General features: G+C 34.1%; 1 long non-coding RNA gene across 1 annotated transcript; it reads left to right on the top strand.

The window, feature by feature from the left end:
• Positions 1–5,057: 5,057 nt before the first annotated feature.
• LOC110814935 (uncharacterized) lies at positions 5,058–19,210 on the top strand. The gene is made up of 4 exons (XR_015821418.1): positions 5,058–5,334; positions 7,787–8,207; positions 17,923–18,495; positions 18,613–19,210. It is a non-coding gene; the product is annotated as an uncharacterized LOC110814935 (long non-coding RNA).
• Positions 19,211–20,220: the final 1,010 nt, after the last annotated feature.

Here is a 20,220-nt window from a genome sequence, read left to right as displayed (position 1 = left end):
TTCATAAAATGCCTCCGATGATGCCCTTCCTGATTCCCGTTTTATGTAATTTTTCCACCATTTTGATCATCGTATCCTTCTCTATAGGTCGACCGGAGTAAAACACCCAACTACAACGTGAGTCGGAGGAGCCGCCACACTAGAGAGCCCCGCCACTGGTGAGTTTCAATTTTTTGTATTTTTTCGGCTAACCGAGACCCTTTAACGTATTTTCTCGTAGGGATTGATACAAAATCGGCCGAAAAAAAGCCAACTCAAGGCGAACCACTGCTACAGACGGTGGCGCCGTCATCAGAGCATGGCGGAGCCGCCGTGCTGGAATTCTAAAATTGGCCAAGTGGGCCCTAGGACTGATTTTCGGTTTGTTTAGGATATTTGTAGGTACTATTAGCGCGTTTTAATTCTCGAAAAAAAATTCAGGGAACCCAAGAATCGCCTGTAGGCATAGTCAAATAGCATAGCTTTCATAATCGAATTGAGTAAGGATCCCTCACCCTATTCCCTATCATAGAACTGAAGTTTAATTAACAATAGATATAGTATTTTGTTACAATTTAGAAAATGTGCATAATTAATTACAGATTGCTAATGAAGCCAGAACCGAAAATTATCTACTGTCGTTTGTTGATTGTTTTTATAGTTTATATGCATGATGGTAGCTTATTAATTATTTTATGGCTTTGAATGCATGTATGATTTATTCTATGTGTTTACTGTTGAATAAGAAAAAAAAAAGTTAAACGGTAAAAATTGTGTGATAAAATAAATAGATGAAATGACACAGTCTTACTGGATATCTTGGGAGATGCTGGACGGATTGGGGACATAGAGAACCCTACCGTGAACGTTGTCTCATATCGGACGGGGTATAGAGGCTTGGTAAAATTGACGCTCATACCGGACGGGGTATGGGTATGACGCGCTTCACCCTTGTACCGGACGGAGTATTGAGGTTTGGTAAATTGACACTCATAGCGGACGGAGCATGGGGACGACCCGTAATTGAGAATGTTAAATGAAAGAGTTCACGTGTAGCAGATATATCCCTATGAACCCCATGGATACCAGCAGGCTGGTAAAAAGAGTGACAGTTATTGTTTGATTTATTGATGATGGGTATAGAATTATAATATAAGCTATGATTGTTGATTATATATGAAATCATGATCTGTATAATATTATTATCTGTATAAATTATTTTTATGAATCCCACTACGGTAAGTGAATGGTAAATGATTTTTATTATTGATAAATGAATTTGCTAAATTTAGTGCTCCATTAGTGATTTTTGAGTTTATACTAACATTTACTTCTGTGTTAGTGATATAGTGTGATTTTCTTATTGGGTTAGTGTAGCTCATCTCTTATTTAACCATTTCATATCAAGAACCAGGTTCCAGAGCCTGATCCGCAAGAGAATTGTGAGTAGATGCTAGATTTCTTTATTTTTCGTTCATTTCCTTATTTCTAGTATTTCTTTCAGCAAGGGTGAATTTCATAACACTGTTTGGTACTTTAAGTTATTTGTGTAAGGAATGTAAACTCTGAACTTTTATTATGCTTCCGCACTTTAATTATATTTTATTTTCTTTGGATATTTCTGGGGCCGTTACATAGGTTATTTAGACTAACTCTAATACGGGAAAAACTAAGGAAGGCCGCAACCTAAGAGGGACATGCAACGAAGCACAATTTTGCTGCCGTACCAAAAATCAAAAACCGACCGGTAAGGCCGAAATTTTCTCTCTTTTCCAGTGAAACACTCTCCTCTCCATGGTTTAATATGATTTCCACCATGAAACCGCTCGGTTTGGTTTGGTTGAGAGAAAAAGGCATCAGAGAAGGAGAACCAGGCAGCAAAGCTCTGCGACGCCGCCATGCAGGAACCCCAACCTAACCCCGGTGAGTTTTCTCTACTCTTTTTTTCCCACTCCTTACATATTTTCACTCCGTTTTGATATGTGTTTCTAAATTTTACCAGAAAATCCAAGAAATCCAAGAGCTGGGAACCACTGTGAACTGTAGTTGAAAAAGGTGATGTTCTGAACTCCGACCTAGTGTAAGAATTCCTCAACATTTTTTCTATTACGGTAAATTAAAGTTAAAACGATAATAAACAGTAGTTTTAAACAGTTTTGTGATTCCTTAATGATTAAATACAGGTTGTCGATGGAACTAGTGAATTGATTTGGTTTTGTCCGTTATTACTTTTATTTTTAATTGTCATTCTCTATTTTTATTTATATCTTTACTTTTGTTTTCGTTTTCTTTATCTAATTATTTTTTAATTTTTATTTATTTATTTATCTTCATTCGGTTAGTCTATTATGTTTTTATCCTTACTTTGTTATACTAATCTAGAATCAATATATTAATCATATATCTTGGATCGTCGTGATTTATTTTATTCTATTTTATTGTTTTGTGGTATTTTGTTCTAGTTTATTCCTTTTCACTTCATTCTTATATTTTATTTTATCCTATATATGTCTTATTTTATTCATTTTGCTTTATTATTTATGTAGAAAATTTTTATCCTATTTCGCCACCTTATTTCACTCTTAATTACAGTTTTATTTTTATTGGGTACCAAAACATGAATTATACGCTCTTTTCTAATTTAATTTACGAACTCACGACTATTAATTGCTTGAATAACAGTGAAATATATATATATATATATATATGCATATGGTGACATGAATCAAATACGTACCGGGTATCATGGGAAAGAGCATACAGACTTGGTACATAAGGTGAACCCCATTGTGGATGTTATTCTCAGTTGTACGGAGCTAGAAAGTCCCATACCGGATGTGGTTGGGAGTTAGTTAATTTTGCTCATACCAGACAGGGTATTGAGATGGTCTTTAATATGTGGCGCTCATTACCGGACGGGATATAAGAACGACCGATAATTTATAAAGGAAGTGTTATGTACCCATGCGTAGCGAGAATCCCTATGGACCTCCAGTGATACTGGTAGAGAGAAATAAAAATGGTAAGATAGGAACGAGTATTGTAAGAAACTCGATTTCAAGTAAAATAGTAAAAACCCCAGTGTTACATGTTTATTAGAATGTACACTCATTGTGATTTAAATCGTCATTCTAATTTTATTTAGTGTATTGCGTTGATAGACTACTAGATGGGGAAATGAATATTAACGTTTTCAGAAAAACGGACAAGAAATGCATTAACATTCGGTTTTATTAAATTATACCCCATTTGTCGTTTTATATTTTCTACAATCCTTTGATTTTCTGTGTCAGTAGTAAGGAGTTGATATTTTTACTGAGATAATGTATTTCACATTTTTTTTATTAACTATTTCAGATCAGGACGACTAAGACCCAAATCATTTTGTCGTAGTTTCTCATTTTAAATTCTGAACATTCCTTTAGCTCTTATTTGAGTATTTTAAATAAACATAAAAGGAAAGTAATATTTAACCTTTAACTTTTCTGTTATATAAAAATTTTAGTATTATTTATATTATTATTATAACTAAGCTAAACGTTCGAAAATCTCTTATAGGGGTTTGAAGTTTTACATATATTTTGACACTTTAGAGATTAATATATTTTGACTACGATAAATGTGATTTATTATGTAAATACTACTCATTTATTGTAATTCATTATTTCAAAGACTATAAGTATATTAATTATCATTACTTCATTATTTTGTTTACTATTGTTGAATATATACATTGTGATTAAAAAATTTAAAATATATAATTCTTGATATATTATGTAATATAATTAATTATTACAATAAAATATAAAATATAATTATATAAGAGGAACTCTTTTTATTTTCATCTTACAAATACTTTGCAAGCTCATCAAAAGTCTAAAAAGTTATCAAAATTAAAAAACTAAAGACTCCTTTTTCAACATTTATTTGGTAAGATTGTCTTATGACACCTATAGATATTTAAAAATCTCTAGTTATAATCATCACTACTATTTTCTTCTTCAACCAAAATTTTTCGATTAAATTATAGTAACATTTTGTAAAACCGTCAACAAAAATATCCTAAAATATCATCTATTATGGATTCATATATGTTTTGGAGGATGTCGGAGGAGATTATTTAGGAACGCATTGAACTACTACTTATTATTCACCGAATATGTGAATGAGATATTCGAAAAATTTTAAAAATAATTATAGCATTAAAATTAAACGTCAAGTGTTACATACATGGATATATATAGGAACATATGTTTCAGATTTAAGGAGTTAGAATGAGTACAGAAGAACAAGAGTATAATGAAATAGGTTTGAATAAACTAACCTGCAGCGTAAGACAACATATGGGTCTGGTAAATCTTAAACAAATTCCATCACCTCCCCAGAGCAGCATATACATATATATATACACAAAAGCACACATATATTCCAACAGAATGAGCAAAAATGTTGTGAGAAGAAAGGAAAAGAGTATTACTATAACGAAGTTGTGTGAGAGCAAAATATGGAGTTTGATTTTGTGTGATCAGAAGAATATATATATTGAATTGCAAATATTGTTGTACCTACCCTTCTTCTTCTTCTTCTTCTTCTTCTTTCTATTTACCTTACATTCTGTATATATATGTTTGTATCAGTGTGTCAACTCATGATCACCTGCCTAACTTGATTAATTCAAAAATACCATAACTTCCACTTTTACATATATAAATGTGTGTGTATATATATATATATATACATATATTTTTCTTAATATTGTTCTTCATTTTAAATACAAAATTATTATTTCCATTAATTTTATTAAGATAATTAATATTTAATTTTTATAATTTTTAAATTTTATGAAAAAATGAAATATAGAAATTTTTTAGTATATAAAAAGTTATGGAATGAAAGAATTATATAAATTTAAAAACTAAATTTTAAGTAATAATTTTTTTTTTGAGTTATTTGCATTCTTAAAAAATATTTATTAAAAAGAGACCCAAATAAAAGAAATTGAATAATTGGGGAAAAGTAATTAATGACTTGATAACTCATATTATACACTTGATTAATTGTAAGCTAAGATTAAAATCCTGATTAAGAAAGAAATATGTGTTAATTAGTAATTAAATTATAAATTTGATTTAAATTTGAAAAATCGTTCTTCCCTGAATTGCACCCCACCCTAAACCCGCCTTTTTGCCCTTCATCAATCTCTCCTGTGATTGCTCATTTCCACTTCAAAATCATTCTAAGACTTCCTGGTTAGCTTTGCAGAAGAAGGCTGATTTGTCAAAGGGTGATGGTGGTAGTGGTGGTGGAGTTGACAGGGGTCAACGACCCCACTGGGCTTTATCTTAGTCGAAATTGGTATGCCGATTTTTTTCTTCTTCCTTTTTTTTTTTTTTCTGTGGATTGTTTATTTTGTTGAATTTCTATCACGGTTTTGGATTATGGATATTACGGTATTCCTCTTGCGTTCATCGATATGGTATTTTTCCTGTTTACAGTTTTGTGTTGAAGTTTGTTGATATTCTCAATGTGTATATATCAATGAAAATGTTTAGCTTCAGGGAACTCGATGTTTTTTTTTTTAATGAAGATATCCGTTCCAGCTTGATTGGTTAGTGAATTGAAATTTATCTTATTCTATTTTTTACGGGGGAAAAGAAGCCTTGATTAACTCTTGATTCCTGCTTTTTTTTTTTTCTTAATAACATAGTCAATAATATTTGGGCTATTCTTATTACTGCATTAAGTTTTAATCTGGAAAATTCCATAGATTGTGGTTTATATATGAACTGAAAAAATGTTGGTTTGCTGAAACCTGGAGATGGGTCATCCGAAAGAAAACCGGACATTGAGCTTTATGGATATGGAACCTGTCAGTGCATTTTATTTACTGTTTCTAGTAGGTGCTGGTTACCAATGGCGGATTGTTTCTCTAGATTTCAAATAAAGAAGGATTTTCGTGGTAGTTTGTGGTGAAATTTCACATTTTCATCATCTCAAGCATCAAGACTTGCATTTGTGTTGCAATTCATCTAAGGGAATTATCTAGGTGTAACTAATTGATAGCTATCAGGCTGCCTGGATTAAGTGATCAAATGCAGTATTCAAATGGTGGACTGATTCTTTCAAAAATGTTATATTCAGAGTTCATTTGTTTTTAGATTGAGGCAATTTAACATGAATCTTTCAGTGTCGGAACCAGTCTTTTTTGGAGTTGATGGGGTGAATGGATTGCTTAAGGATAAGTTAAGTCAGTTCGTGCAAATCTATGTTTCTTAAACACGGGATCTACGAATTGTTTGTTTTTCAGTGTTCTGGAAATCATGTTAGTAACATGTAGGCACTCCATGATAAAGGTATCTTCATGGAAGGCTGCTAAGAATTGAATAGGAGCTTAAGATATATGTTTATCCTCACAGGAGAAATGATCCCTTTTCAAATATACTCTTGCCTGTGGATTCCGAATCTTAGGGTAGCTATGCCAGTGAAAGTTACCTTAAGAAGGTCCTCATGAAAAGTCATTTCACCATGAAGGATCCAACTAAGGTTGATCTTTTCCTTATGCCTTTCTCAATTTCGAGGAGGCACCATGCCAGAGGACTGGTGTGGAAGGTATCAAAGATTTTCTCCGTGATTACATATTAAATATCAGTCAGAAATACTTGTAGAAAACCAAACGGGTGGAGCAGATCATTTTTATGTTGCTTGTCATTCCATTGGGAGGTCAGCCACGGAAAAAGATGATAAGGTGGAGCTGAATGCTATTCAAGTGGTCTGCTACTCAAGTTATTTCCTCACTCGGTACATTTCTCAGAGGGATATCTCTCTGCCACAAATTCAGCCAAGACAATAGGATCCCCCTATTCATGGTTCATGTAACCAGTGCATATACTTTTTTGAATTCCTATTTATAGTCTTTAACTCATAGTATATCCACTCCAAAGTCTAGGTTTTAATTCTATACCTATATACTCAATTTGGAGGTTCATTAATTATTTTCAGAGAACCTTTTTAATAGCTGGAAAAGTAATAGGTCAGTTGATAATGGTTGGTTATGGACTTCTGTGCCTGGGCTATTTGATCTCCATGTTTTTGTACTAATGGTTGAATGTTTTTCATGTAGGTAATCTTTTAGTTGTTTTAGTCATTGCAGGAGTGGAAGTAGTGGAGTTTATTATAAGAGATTATAGGTTTTTTGTCGTACCTTTGTCGTACCTTTTTTTAGCTTAGTGGTAAGAGTAATGGTGCATTTAGTGGTTTATTTAGTGATAAAAGTAGTGGTACATGTTTTCCTATTTCTTTGCTATATATGGTTGTGAAAGTGCCTATGTAAAGGATGATTGTTCAATGGAAAATCACGACAATTCATTGTATTTTATTTTCAATATATCGTCTTTTATTCTTTGCTTTTATATCAATTATATGTGCATTTTTTTCTTGAATTATTATATTTTATATTGACTATATTCCACGAGGTGGCTAATTATTTTGCCTTATAAATGATGGTTTTATGAAATATAAACAGATCAAAATAGAGTCTACTTCTTATTTAATCAAGTAAAGATCATTTTTTCATCCCAAACAAATTGAAACCCAAAGTTGTGTTTAAGTAGCATACCTGAAGTACCTGCTCTATGTCGGTTAATCTTCAGCTATTTTTAAGTCAGTAATGAACTTTAAAGGCAATCTCAAGAAATATAAGTTTTTCAAGCTAGATAATACCTAATTTGGCCCATTCTTATTGACTGATCTGCTGAATTATCCATAACAAGATTATTATTTTACGTGTGTAAGAACTGCATCTGCACAGGTTTTATCTCAGACTATGATGAATTCACCTCTCTGCCAACTGTAATCCCAGGAAAGAACTCACGTTTTCTGCTGGAGCAATCAACTCTCTATTACATGAAAAACTTCTTTGTTTTTGGAAAAATAACTGACATCTCTGCCAATTTTGGTCGGCTTAAGTCCGGGTATACCGATGAACTACTTAGAAGCAAATTCTGCCCCCATGTCAAAGGATTTGAAGTCAACATAGCTAGCTTGCAGATTTATTATTTCATGATGGTGTTCCAGTGATCCTTGCTAACTACTATGATCTCTCATTCAAGACATTAAACTGGAAAAGCTTCTCAGTTATTGTAGTGGTTGAAGATATCCCATTACGGAAGAAAATCCTTCAAGGGATAAGTTCAGATGAATATCTAGCACTACAGAGCAATGTGTTGAAGGTACACAAACATTTCAAGTGGCATCTTCTTCCTGTGGATTATGATGCTTTTTACATGGCTATTTATGAATTGTGGCTTCGAAGTACTTTGAGAGTTCTCACTACAGTCTCATTTCTCTTTGATGATTGGTTGATAATGGTAGTGCCCTTATATATATTTATTTTTTATTCTGAAAGAGCAGGGTTCAGTTATCTAGTATCTAGCTTGTAAACAACTGATTGCTGATAACTCTGTAGACAACTGTTTGAATAAGAAGTGTAAATTAAAAAAAAAAAATCCAGGATATAGTTGCCTAGTTCAATACCTAGGTTGAAAAATAGAGATGCTAGTCCTGGCAGTAGCACATGAGCAAAAACTAAATTTAGGTAGACAAATCACTTCTCCGGATAAAGCATGAGTCACCTGAATCTGTCTTTAAGAAATAACAAATCCTCAAAAAGGAGTTTACGTTCTGGAGATACAACATTCACTAATTGTTGGTAAACAATTTTGGAGTCACTTTCTAGCACCACATTGAAGACCCCCCTTGTGAGAGGAGGCCTATACCCATAATTATGGCATGCATTTCTTTTTCTTCAATCGTTCCCAGTGTAGGAATTTGCCGCATGCTTAATCCAATAATTCACCATTATGATCTCCAAATATCACTACATTACCTGTCCAACCCCCAGACCTGATAGAAGCATTGCAATTAATTTTGACCATACCTGGAGTGATTGCCATACTATGTCCTGGGTAGAAGGAATTTTTATTTGATCATTGGGATGTTCAGAACGCTGAGCTGCTTCCATCTCCAGAATCCATTTCTGGAGCATACATATTAAAGAGAAAGGGGCGGTCAATCTCAACTCATGAATCTAATTGTTCCTGCTCCACCTTGTTCCCCAAAGGACTAAACTGAACCACATTGCATAAAACCAGCTGGGGGCACATTCATGTATCTTGATGGGCTCATCCTCCATGTCATCTTTTGAAGCTTAGATTGACTACTCATTTGAAGGATGAAGAGTCAGTTTGGAGACAAAGATCCAAGGACAAATGGTTGGAGGAGGGGGACAGGAACACTAGATATTTTCATACTTTGCCCTCTTATAGATGCCGTGGAAATTACATTGAAGAGGTTTGGTGTGATGGTAAGAAGGTTCAAGGCAATACTGAGTTGAGGGAGGCTGCCAGAGGTTATTTCCTCAACCTATACAAAGAAGACAGGGAGGTTCGCCCCAATCTGAATGGTTTGCCATTTAATAGAATTTCAGAAATGAGTTGTAAAATGCTCAAAGCTGAATTCACCACGGAGGAGGTGCTTGATGGGTTAAAATCATGCAATGGAAACAAGGCTCTTGGTCCAAATGGCTTTAATTTGAAGTTTCTTAAAGTTTTCTGGTACTTGTTGAAAGATGACATTATGTGTATATTCAAAGAATTGTACTACTCGGGTAAATTTGTGGAATCTTTAAACTCTACCTTTATTACGCTCATACCTAAAAGGAATGAGGCCAATGAGTTTAAAGATTTTAGACCTATAAGCTTAGTGGGTTGTGTCTACAAATTAATTGCAAAGGTGTTGGGTAGAAGGCTCTTCAGGTGTTGGGAGAGGTTATTAGGGAATGTCAACATGCTTTTGTTGAAAGAAGACAGATTCTTGACGTGGTGATAGCTGCAAATGAAACGGTTGATGATCTTTTTGTCAATAAGAGGGACGGTTTGGTGTGCAAGCTTGATTTGGAGAAGGCTTATGACTATATTAATTGGAATTTTGTTGATAGAATGGGTTTTAGTTCAAAATGGAGGAAGTGGATGAAAACATGCATTACTACATCTTTTGTTGTATTTATAAATGAGGGTCCTTCTAATTTTTTCAAGGCGACAAGAGGTTTAAGATAAGGGGATCCTCTCTCTCCTCTTCTTTTCATCTATGTTATAGAATCTTTAATGGCCTTTTGTGTAGGGCGTATAATCTGCAGATGTTGAGGGGTGTTTCGGTGGGTAGGGGTGGAAACAAAATTGATGTGACCCATCTATTTTTTGCTGACGACACTCTCATATTCTGCCAACCAGAATTAAAGAATCTGCTATATTTAAGCTGTATATTATTATATTTTCAAACAGTTTCGGGACTCAAAATTAATCTCAACAAATCCGAAATGGCCAGAACTGGTGGTGGTGGTGCGGCTGGGACTTATGCAGAAATTTTGGGGTGCAGAGAAGTTAATTTCCCTTTTAAGTGCTTAGGGGTTCCCTTGGGGGCTAAATACAAAGATCAAGTATGTGGGAGCCGGTTATCGACATGTATGAAAGGAGACTTGCAGGGTGGAAGATGAGTTTTTTGTCTAAAGGAGGGAGATTAACCTTAATTAAAAATATTTTGACCAATCTTCCAATTTATTACTTATCTATAATTACTATCCTGGTGAAGGTGGCAAAGAAATTGGAAAGCATCCAGTGTTGGTTTTTGTGGGGTGATGGTATTGATGACCGGAAATATCATTTGGTTAATTGGAATAACATTAAAGCTCCTCTTCAATATGGAGGATTAGGGATTTGGTCCTTGGTTATATTGAATGAAGCTAGTCAAGGTAAATGGCTATGGCTTTGGAGGTATTGGAGGGAAGAAAATAAATTGTGGAGAAGGATTGTTGAAGCTAGATGGGGTAGAAGTGGTGGCAGTCTTTCTCTCCCTCATGGGTGGGGTTTGTGGAGGAAAATTCTGATGCAGTATTTGTTTAATCAGTGCTTAAAGTGGAATGGCAGAGGTAACAAGAAAAGTTTTTGGGGGAGAAGATTGAGTTGGGGAAGGTAGACTACTGAGGAAGTTTCCCAGAATTTATAATATCGCTCAATCCAAAGATATGACTATTTTGGAGGCTTACAAGGTTGTTAATGGGAACATGGTTTGGTTAATTAATACTAAGAGGAACTTGAATGATTGGGAGGTTAAAGAGTTTGAAGACTTGATGTCTATTCTTGAATCTGCACAGGTGTCGGATAGTAATGATAAGGTGTTATGGAAAATGGGTATTTTCGGTCACTTCATACTATAAGTTCTTCACAAAATAGGTACTGAAAACAGAAGACTATTTCCTGCTAAGCCGATTTGGAAGACTAAAATTCCTTCGCGCATCGCTTTTTTTGCTTGGGAGGCTTGCTGGGAAAAAATCCTTACTTTGGACAGGTTGAAAATTAAAGGCAGGATTATTGCAAATGGTTGCTATTGCTGTTTAAAGGCCAAGGAAACTAGCAATCATCTTCTACTATGGTGTCCTACTGTTTCTAAACTATGATGCGGGATTTATGGGTGGTTAGGTATCAATTGAGTTATTTCGGGTTTGGTTGGGGGAGAGATTTGGGCTTGTGATGGTTTATATGTAAAAAAAAACATTGCTAATCTTATCTCTTTGATCGTTTTTTGGGTTATTTGGAAAGAGCGGAATAGAAGGGATTTTGATAGCATAGAGAGTAGTTTGAATAGATTAATAGATAGATGGACATATTTGTTTGGGACAATTGTGTTTAGTCATGACATCGTTAATGATGAAAATTTTGGAGAAGTCATTAATGCTCTAATTTGTTTGTAGTGATTTTGTACATGGGTGGTATTCTCGTTTTTGGTACCTTATGAATAATACTTCACACTTTTTATTTAAATATATATATATATATATATATATATATATATATATATGCATTCCATGATCAAGTGAGTTGAGGATTCCTCACATTCCTTACACACGGAGCATCTGTCATCAATTTCTAGTCCTTTTTGAGTGAGTTTGTGCAGCACTGGGGGAATATCAATACCTAATCATCAAACAAAGTGCTTTATTTCAGGAAGCAGTGGGGTTGTCCATACCTTTTCTCCAAGGGATACTGTGAAACAGAGATGTGGACCAACCTCCTGTGCATGTCTTAATGCTGAAGCCTTCTGATAACCAGTCTTCAGTATAGTCACCATGCTTTTAATATGGCCAAATCAACTTATCTGGAAGTAGTCTTCTACTCGAAAGGATATTTAATACTATATTCGCGTAATGTGCAGAGAGGTAATTGTAGATCCGATCCAAGTGCCAACCATCCCCATCAGAAAGTATAAGATTAGCCATAGTCATAAATGGACAATTTGGTGGCCTTGGAGTCCACACTTTATGCCCTATCTGAGTTGGGAGCTATTTATCATACCAAATGTTGATGGACTGACCATTCCTCACCTCCACTGTAAATTCCATTGAAGAAGCTCAAGCACAGTAAAGATGCTTCTCCATGAATAGTTAGGTCTGTAGCCCAGCTATGCCTCCAAAAAATTCCGATCAACAAAGTACCTGTCTTTATAGATTCTGAAAAGCAAGGAAGAAGGATCCTGAAGAATCCTCCAAGCTTGTTTGGAAAGCATGGCATGATTGAAATACATAAAATCCCTAACACCCAGTCCCTAGAGAACTTACTAGAGCAAAGTCTTGACCACTTGAGCCAATGTATTCTGTCTTCTCCCTCATTGGCCCTACCAGAACTTGAGATGATAGATTCCATCAGCATACATACTAATTTGGGTAATAGAAATATGCTCATGGCATAGGTCTGTATAAATTGAGCCACTGATTTCAAATGATTTCATTACCAGCCTTGTAGAATTGATTCATTTTCCAATTTTGATTCCAATTTGCAAGCTTATCCACCAATAAAGAGGACGTATGATTAAGAGATTGACCAATCACGATAGGACGACCAAGATATCTATTATGTGCGCTTACTAGATTCACATCCAAGATCCTTTTCAACCTGATTCTTGTGAGTAGTCACGGAGGATCTCTTTTCAAAATTTTCATCTCATTCTCTGTCACTCTTCTGAAATCAGACTATCCTCAGCAAGTAACAAGTGTGAGATAAGTGGGGTCCTTCTAGAAATTCAGATCCTATTTTAAGTCACGTCAAGCCTCTGAATCTCGAATCATGTTGAGGAGGTCTCTAAATATAAAATAAACAAATACTATAATAATGGGTCTCTCTGACCGAGACCTCTGTTGCATAAACCACCCTTGATGGCTTGCCATTAATCAATATGTAATATGACAGTCGTCACATATCGCATTATCAGTGACACAAAGGAGTTATGAAAACCCAACTTCAACATGATTCCTTCAAGGAAAGGCCATTCAACTGGTCATATGCTATACTAATATCAAATTTAAGTACAAAAATACTAGACCAACTCATATTATGTTTCATAAAATCAAACAATTATAGAGCAATCAAGGCATTATCAGTGATAAGCTGTTATGGAATAAAAGCAGACTTGAGACTCATTTGCAATATGTGATAGACAAAGTTTTAACTATTAGTTATAACTGGGTTACTAATTTCATCACCACCTTGCACAAGTTAATAGGTTCGAAATTTTGATGGTGTACATGGGTCCCTAGTCTTGGATATCAAAGTAATATATATATATATATAATTCATATTACCAGGGGACCTATGATTATTTAAGATATCTATGACAAACTGAGCGACATCACGATGAATAACATGCCAGGACTTTTGGAAGAATATAGGAGGCACACTATTAGGGGCAAATGCTTTCATTGGGTGCATCTGCTTCAGTGTATTTAGGACCTCTGATCTCGCATAAGGTTCAAGTAGGCTCATGTTCATGCTATCTGAAACTTTCCTATGGATACCGTCAAAGACCGTATCCATTTGCTTAGCACCTCCACTACTAAACAGGATTAGGAAATGATCATAAAATACGCCCTCCATCTATCTTTAATACCCGGAATTTAATTTGCAACATTCAAATTAATATATATAATTTAATTTTTATTTTTATTTTTATTTTCATTTTAATTATTGTTCAATGTAAAAATGGAGAAAATTAAATTGGGGATGAAATTAAAAACAATTTTAGAAAAAATGGGTGAAAATTTAGGTTATGTTGGTATTTTTAAAAGAAAATTCAGAAACTGAATGTCAAAATATAATTTAGAAAAATTGTGTCACGTAAAACACCCAGTTAGCAGCTCCGATGAACCGGAGTGGATCGCGTGGCAAGGGATGCTGATGCGGTGCCACGCGGGCAATCCGCGTGCCTGTGATTGGACAGTCCAGATTTGTTCCCGCACGCACGAATAGTCCAGATCCGTTCTCTCCCTAGACGTGATCGGACGGTCAGATTTAAACGCGATGAACGGTACAGATCCACTTCTTATTTAAATACGATCGAGTAGTTCAGATTAAATCGCGATGAATGGTCTATATTCACTTCCTATTTAATCGCGATCGGACGGTACAGATCAAACGCGATAGACGACTCAGATAAAAAGGGGACGGATATAAATAACCATTTTCACACCAAACCCTAACCCTAGCCGCCAGACCCCCCTCTCCCCCCGCGCCGGAGAAGAAGATCTAGCCGCCGGAAAGGAAGCTTACTGCCGCTGCCACTACCGCAGCGCCGGAGCTACTTCCGACCGCCAAAGGAGGTAAAAAAAATTTTTTTACTCGAAATTCGATTTTAAACATCTCATGCCCAAATCAAAACAAAAGAACGGGCAGATTGACCGAAAATTGTGAGCAAAACCCAACGCCGCCGCCGCCGCAGGAAAATACAAAAAACGCATCCGATGAGCCCATTCCCAATTCTCATTCTGCGTAGTTCTTCCACCATTATAATCACTGTTTTCTTCTCTACAGGTTGATTAAAGCAAAACACCTAACTGCAAAGGTGTGCCGATAGAGCCGCTACCCCGGAGAACCCCGTCGTCGGTAAGTTTCAGTTTTTTCAGCCAACCGATGTCCTTTAATGTATGTTTTCGCAGAGATTGATACAAAACTGGCCAAAAACAATCGACCCGAAGTAAACTGCCACCGTAGGCAGTGGTGTCGTCGCCGGAGCACGGCGGAACCGTGCCGGAATTCCAGAATTGGTCGAAAAAGGGTCCTAACACTGATTTTTAATTTTTTTTAGGATATTTCTAAGTACTTGAAGTACATTTTAATCTCCGAATGAAAATTTAGGGAATCCGAGGACCGCCAGTAAACGCAGTCAACAAGTTTAATATTTCGGGTATCAATTAGAATAAGAATCCCTCACTTTATTCTCTGTTATGGAATTGAAGTCTAATTAATAATAATAATACGGTATTTTGTGCAATTTAAAAAATATCCATAATTAATTACAGGTTACTAATGAAGACAGAATTTGAAATTATTCACTGTTGATTCTGTTGATTTATTTTACAATATACTTGATTGATTAATCTTATAGTTTGAATGCGCATGTATTGTTTGGTTCATGTGATTATGGTTGTATTAAGAAATTGGAAATTAAAGGAAGTCGAAAAATTGTTTGATTAAATGAGTGGATGAAACAGCAGCCTTACTAGATATCCTGATAGATGGTGTACGGACCGGGTATATAAGAAACCCTACCATGAACGTTGTCTCATACTGGATGAAGTATCGAGATTTGTTAATTTGACACTCATATCGGATAGAGTATAAGGATGATCCGTCTCACCCTCATATCAGACAGGATATCGAGATTTAGTAATTTTGTGCTCATACCGGACGGGGTATGGAGACGGTCCGTTAATTAGAAATGTTAAAGAAAAGTGTTCACGCGTTGTGGGGATATCCTTATGGACCCCTATAGATACCACTAGCCTGATAAAAGAGAAAATTGTTATTACAACCGATTGCATATGAAATTATGATATGTGCTATGTTATTGCCTCTATAGGTCATTTTTTGTAAATATCGTTACGGTAAGTAAACAGTAAATGATTTTATTTATGATAAATGATTTTACTTAATTAAAAGTTCTATTAGTTGTTTTTATGATTTTTACAAAACTTTATTTCTGTGTCGGTGAGTAGCGTGATATTTTTACTGAGTTAATGTATCTTATTCTTTCATTAACCATTTCATATCAAGAGGGTCATGATTTAGAACCTGATCCACAAGAGAATTGCGAGTAAAACATTAAATTGATTGTTTTAATTTATTTCCTTGATTATTAGTTTTTCTTTTAGGATGGTTATTCCCGTAAATTCTATTTGGTAATTTCAGTTATTGTGTAAGGAATGTAAATCCTAATTATTTATTTCGCTTTCGCACTAAATTTATAATTTATTTACTTCAAAAATTTACGGGGTCGTTACATATTTGAGGTCAGAAACCCACACCCCTTCAGCATTCATAATTTTCTGAATTGTAGTTCAACGTCTCCTTTTTGTTCCCCTTGTATGAAAGAAATTAATGTTATGATCACCTCATTTCAACTAGTTTATCGGCAACTATTGGGTCCGCATAATTTCCTCATGTAGATATAATTTGTCTAACTAAACTATCAAAACTTTGATTTCATCCACCTTGTGTTGAAAAACAGTCTTAAATCTAAGAGAGATTTCTATCGATAAGAACGAATTAAATAAAAAAAAAAAATTGCTATTAAAATCCAAAGAACCTATCAAATCATTAATGTCCTAAATGGCACATTAAACCCTAATGACTCTAGAAGATAACAGGAAGAAAATGATGATGAAATATTTCATTTTAGAATACTAATTTTCTTAGAAGGACTTTCGTTACAAGATTGCCATCAGTCCTTTTCAGATGATCAATGGATATAGAGGGATTTTTTTTTCTTTTGAAATAATGGATAGAGAGATTTTCAGAAGAAAATTAGATCAAGGAAGATTGCAACATGTCAAGTAGGCAATTGTCATTTAACAATTGAAAAGAGTTTTATGATACACATTTTTTTACCTGATATTCCATTTTGAATTCCTTGATCTTGACATTTTTGAATTGATATATATATATATATATATATTAATTTGTCAATTTACTCTGAACATGAATTTCAGATTATATAAATTCTGCAATTTAAGTTCGTCCTTTCGTAGCATCCTTTCTCCAATATTTTCCAAATGGAAAAAACATCCTTTCTGCTCTACCATGTTTCCCAGAACCGTTCATCCAAACGCTATTTCTTCTACTTGCCAATGACTTCGGCCTTCACAACCTTTTTTCTCATTTTCATTTACATAGCAACCACTTCTAAATTCTTCCATACTGTTAAAACAACTATTTACATTGAATCTGAAGAAGAAAGGCCTTCACCACTTTCCTATCAAAACATCCCAATTTCTATTGACAACAATGCAGAGGACTTCTTCTTTGATACCCTCAAGTTTAATGCCAACTTTTCAAAGGACACCCAATGGTCTATAGCAAATCTATTTGGCTCTGTAGGTATGTAAACTTTAACTTTCAAGTTTCAACTTGTATTAAAATCTCCTCCATCAAATAATTTTCTCAGTATATGCCTTGTGCAAGAATCTGAAGTTGGATTCCTTTGATCATACTTACTGAAAATTTCAATAATGCAGTTATGTTGGACAAAATAGTTTGATCATGTCCGTGTCTCACACTTTTTTTACTATGTTCCACTCTAATTTTCAATTCTTTATTAATTTTGTAAGTATATGATTTGGTGTCTGATCTCGTTTCTGATAACCATCATTTTACTGGCTGTGATGGAAAGAGATTAAGAGAGTTGTCCTCGATGTCTAAGACGATGTTGGATGAGAATTTGATTAGAAAAAGAAAAATTTGTGTTGGGGGATGATATTGACGCATTTAGGAGACTAAAAATCAGATCTTGGAACGATTTGAGATGAAACCTTGAGCATCATTTATACAAATTTTGATTTTTCAGGCAACTATGTGAACAACAAAGAGAATGTCTTCCATGACAGTGAAACCTTCCTGGAAGACTACAAGCACATGAACAAAAGCTTCAAGATTTATGTTTATCCCTACAACAAAAACGACCCATTTGCAAATATACTGCTTACCAGTCGATTACCAGCCAAAAGGAAGCTATGCCAGTGAACTTTACTTCAAGAAAATACTGATGCACAGTCACTTCATCACCAATGATCCAACAGAAGCAGATCTCTTCTTCATGCCTTTTTCCATTGTCGAAATGCGCCATGATCTGAGAATTGGAGTAGAAGGGATCAAAGATTTTGTGAAGAACTATGTAGTGAACATCAGCCAGACTTATCCTTACTGGAACCGAACAGGCGGTGCTGATCATTTTTATGTTGCTTGTCATTCATCCAGTAGATCAGCCATGGAGAAAATCAACGAGGTGCAGTTCAATTCCATCCAAGTTGTATGCTCTTCCAGTTATTTCCTTTCAGGTTATGTCGCTCACAAGGATGCTTCCTTGCCCCAAATTTGGCCTAGACCTGGAGATCCCCCCGAATCTTCATACATCAGAAAGGTGATACTTCTTTAATCTAAACATCAGAAAGGTGACTAAAATGATTTCTATTACTTTTGAAATTCACAGCACCAAAAACATATTCATGAAATTAACTATATATATATATACATACAGAAAGCAATTAGCATTCTTCGCCGGACAAATCAACTCGCCAGTGCGGGCAGCTCTGGTAAAAATATGGAGAAATGACACGGACATATTTGCTCACTTCGGGCGGTTCAAAAAACCATATGGATACCAGCTAATGAGGAGCAAGTTCTGCCTGCACGTAAAAGTGTTTGAAGTGAACACAGCTCATATTTCCGACGCTCTGTACTACGGCTGTGTTCCGATCATCATCGCCGACCGCCATGATCTCCCGTTTGCAGACATTTTAAACTGGAACAGCTTCTCTGTTGTGGTTGCGGCGGTGGACATTCCTGTACTGAAGAGAGTGCTTCAGAGAATAAGCTTTGATGAGTATTCATGGCTGCAGAGTAATGTGCTCAAGGTGAGGAAACATTTCAAGTGGAATGACCCTCCGGTTGACCACGACGCTTTTTATATCACCATGTATGAGCTGTGGTTGCGGAGGAGTTCGGTTAGGGTTCCGTTGATGAGGGTTTAGTACTAGACGGAAAGTTGACGACGGTGCTTTTTGGGTATTTTTTTTTTCTGTATTTAGAAAAAATAATATGTTTGTTAATTTATGCGTCGGTGAATTTAATTATTAATTTCTTTGACATAAAATGTCTAATTGATATTTTAATAATTAATGAAACATGTACACTAATAATAATAAAATTAAATAATATAAATTCTATAGTTATAATCATGTATAAAAACATAAAATTAATAAATTATTTAATTGGCTTGAAAAAATAATAGATTGATATTGATTTTTTTAAACCCAAAAAAAAAAAGTAAATGAAAAAGGGAGGTAGAAGTTATTTATAATTAATTATTATTATTATTATTTTATAATTGTATTTCACGTCACACGGTTGAACTTCAATTGATGAAGACATGATTGTTTGTCAAGTAACTTTGGTCTAAAAAATATATATATATAATTTGGATTACTTTATAATATAATAAAGTCATATTTGTACTAATCATTTTTCAACTTGATTATAACAAGATTTGTGAGTAATGAGTTATGTGTGTTTTTGTATGTTCTTTTCAAAAATTTATTTATTTATTTATTTATTGCTTTTTATAATACGAAAAAATTGGTTAAAAATAAATTTTTAATTTGTTTATATTTTTTTAAAATATATATATATATAGAGCATGTGTATGTACAAGTAAAATTAAAATAAATATTTTTTTTTTATTATCTCTTTTGTTATGTGGAGTTATTAAATATTATAATTTTTTTGTATTTTTGTTAAAAAAAAATTTAATTTTATATAATTTGTTTCTAGAAAATAATGTTTATATTTTTATAAAAAATTCTAAAATTATAATATGTCTTAACATGTAAATATATTCTTCTATATAAATTAAATGAAAATTAACATTAATAAATTTCTCACCCCTCACATTTTGAACCAATATATATTATATATATATATATATATTATGCTTATCCAAAAAATAAGATGATAATAATTTACAAACAACATTAATAAAATTTTCACCTCACACATCTTGGACCAATATATATATATATATATATATATACACATATTATAATAATAATTAAAAAATTACTAACCTTGATCATTAAAAATTTCATTT

This window comes from Carica papaya, chromosome 6 (assembly GCF_054855325.1).
Source record: "Carica papaya isolate Zhongbai chromosome 6, ASM5485532v1, whole genome shotgun sequence".
Lineage (NCBI taxonomy): Eukaryota > Viridiplantae > Streptophyta > Magnoliopsida > Brassicales > Caricaceae > Carica > Carica papaya.
This window is presented reverse-complemented; position numbering and strand designations above follow the sequence as displayed.